Source organism: Gopherus flavomarginatus, chromosome 2 (assembly GCF_025201925.1).
Source record: "Gopherus flavomarginatus isolate rGopFla2 chromosome 2, rGopFla2.mat.asm, whole genome shotgun sequence".
NCBI classification, from domain to species: Eukaryota; Metazoa; Chordata; order Testudines; family Testudinidae; genus Gopherus; species Gopherus flavomarginatus.
In genome coordinates, this window is record NC_066618.1 from 233,278,130 (window position 1) to 233,281,613 (window position 3,484).

Below are 3,484 nucleotides of genomic sequence, written 5' to 3' on the forward strand. Positions count from 1 at the left end.
TTATTTATCTTTCTTATAACCATAAATGTTTTGAACTAAAAAAGTAATTCCTGATTTATTTAATGTAGTTAAAACATAGAGTGCAAATGTAGTATCTTCCATGTATAATTATTTTTACTTTATTTTATTCCAGTGATACCCACAATGTGCCCGGGGCTGCCCACACATTCAGGAGACAGTTCCTACACCACGGGGTTCCAAATCTAAGAAAAGTAACATATAAGGGAGACAAACATCCAATCTTACAAGTATTTTTACCCCTAACTATTTTTAGTTCAGATGGCCCCCATCACCACAGTGTCTGAGCACCTCACAACCGACACTATATTTAGCTTCACAATATCCCTGTGGCAGGGCCAGATTAACTTTTTGTGGGCCCAGCACCAAACATATTTGTGGGCCCCCACTGGGGAAATAGGGCATGTGATGGGGGCTGTCTGCAGAGCGAAGGGCTGTTTAGGGGCAATAAGGTGCAGCACAGCGGGAGTGGCAGCCCAGCACAAGGGCACTGTTTACAAATCCACAACTGCTAGATGCACACTGGCCTGCCCAGCCCTGCACTGCCAGTGTGCCCCTTCCACACTGCCCCCCTGCCCAGTGCCAAGCACCCCTAATCCTGAGACTCCCCCACAGATCCCTACGCCCAGTGCCCCTCACTCAGAGACCTCCCCCACAGATCCCCATGCCCAATGCCCCCAGACCTGCTACGCCTAGCACCCCCAGCCCAGAGACCCTCCCGCTGACCTCCTACCACAACTACACAGCACCCTGCACACCATACTCCCTGCCCAGCTCCCTCACCCACAGATTCCCTACTGTCCAGCACCCCCTTCACCATCACAGCTGTACAGTGCCCCATATTTCTCAGGGAATTCTGCATCAAATTCTGTGCATAATATTTTAAAATTGTGCGATTTTTTTATTTTTTGCAATAAATAAATGTGAAAGCTCCACCATGGCAGTGGGGAGCACAGGTCACTGGCTGCAGGGAGGTGGGAGAATACCCTGCAGCCTCCCCTGCCCCTCTGGGACAGGGACTTGGCAATGAGGCTCAACCTGATCCTGACACAGCACAAGGGCCAGGTTTGCCACGGGAAATACCTGGGTCCCTGCCCCTTTTGCGCCAGGCACACAAGATGTGGGCAAGGAGGCTCAGTGTGGCAGCAGGATTCAAGTGCAGAGGGATTTAGTGTAGGGGGATCCAGACGGGGGTAAGAGGGTTCTGTGTGGGGAAGTCTGGGTGCAGGCAGCTCAATGGGGGATCTGGATGCACAGGGAGGTTCCAGGTGCAGAGGCAATGGGAGCCCGCAGGGGGGACCAAGTGAAAGTGGTTGGAGCTCAGCAGGGTAGGGGGCGGTATCTGGGTGCAGGTGAGATGGGATTCATTTGGTGGGGGTCCAGGTGTCGGTGGTTGAGGCTCAGTGGGGTGGGTGTCGGGGGGGGCTCATTGGAGTGGTACAGATGCAGGTGAGATGGGGCTTGTCAAGGTGAGGTTTTGATGGGCCTGCTTAACAGGAGAGCCCCAGCTGCTGCCAAGGGGATCCGTATGCTGGGCCCAGGGCTGCCCACAACATTTTGGCACCTGAGGCGGGGAGCTCAAATGACGCCCCCATGTCCCCTCACTTGGGCCAAAACTTGGAAAGGTCTCAATTCTGCCTTCTTCCTGTTCTACTCCTCTCATGGTACAGCTCTGCTACCTACCCCAATAAAGGAGAACTAACAACTTAAAATGCCTTGTTCAACAATTTTAAGTAACACTTAACTTTCAAATGCCTGAACAGCAAATGTAACTTTTCTTGTCTGCACAATAAACACTGGGATTTTTATCTCTTTGAATAATCGAAGTGGTGCTTTCCATGCCTTCTCGGTTGCAAAGATCTGAACTGCTTCCTGAAGGTCCACAGTCTCGGTCAGCTCATGATCTATTGAGATGGTTACAAGGCCGACCAGCCTCTCCTATGTCATTGTGGAGCATAGATGTGTTTTTATTAACATCAGCTGGGAGAAGTCGCATTCTCCACTGGCAACTGTTTCAGGAAGTGTTAGTAGTATGCACAGAGCACCAAAAGCATTTGGAAAGAGAACCATCATCTTATTTGTGCACATATATGCTGAACAGCCTTTGGGGTTGATCCTGCTGAAATGTATCTTGAAAGGGCTTTCTGTTCATCACCTAAATCACTCGCATCAATATCATGCATGTCATCATGTGTCAACACTCTCTAGTGCCCTGCATTGCTGGTGTAGGTCTTCTGGTATAGTGAGGAGTTTGGGAATATCATACAACATCCCAAATATACCGCTGTGTTCCTTGAACTGCATGAAATGTTCTTCAACTGATTGTATTGCACAATCTAGCACCTGGTTAAAGAATTCAACTTTTAATTGTTGTTTGGGGTCTCTTATGGTATTATCCCGTGCTTTGTAATCAAAATGTCTTCTTCTTTGGTGACTCTCATATTCTTGAATGGGTAGGAAAGTAGCTTCAGTGTGAAGTTCTTCTGCCAACTTCTGTGCACTCTTCAGAATGTTTTGAAATCCCTCATCTGACCGGTAAGACTGTAGGTATGACTTAGCTTTGTCCAGTTGTTCCATTGCTCCAGATATATCAAGGTCAACACCTCAGAGTCTCTTGCTTACAACATTTATTTCAAACAGTATGTCATGCCACAACACTAAGGGTATGTCTACACTACGGGATTATTCCGATTTTACAGAAACTGATTTTTGGAAACAGATTGTATAAAGTCGAGTGCACGCGGCCACACTAAGCACATTAATTCGGCGGTGTGCGTCCATGTACCAAGGCTAGCGTCGATTTCTGGAGCTTTGCACTGTGGATAGCTATCCCATAGGTATCCCATAGTTCCTGCAGTCTCCCCCGCCCATTGGAATTCTGGGTTGAGATCCAAGTGCCTGATGGGGCAATTGTCGCTGGTGGTTCTGGGTACATCCTCCCCCTCCCTCCGTGAAAGCAACGTCAGACAACTGTTTCATGCCTTTTTTCTTGGGTGAACTGTGCAGACGCCATACCACAGCAAGCATGGAGCCCGCTCACCTCAAGACCGCAGTCATGAACATTGTAAACACCTCGCGCATTATCGTGCAGTTTATGCTGAACCAGGACCTGGAAAACCAGGCAAGGAGGAGGCGGCTACGGCAGCACAGTGACGAGAGTGATGAAGACATGGACACAGAATTCTCTCAAATCGCGGGCCCCGGCGCTTTGGAGATCATGCTGTTAATAGGGCAGGTTCTAGCCATGGAACGCCAATTTTGGGCCCAGGAAACAAACACAGACTGATGGGACTGCATAGTGTTGCAGGTGTGGGATGATTCCCAGTGGCTGCGAAACTTTCACATGCATAAGAGTACTTTCATGGAACTTTGTGACTTGCTTTCCCCTGCCCTGAAGCGCCAGAATACCAAGATGAGAACAGCCCTCACAGTTCACAGATGAGTGGCGATAGCCCTGTGGAAGCTT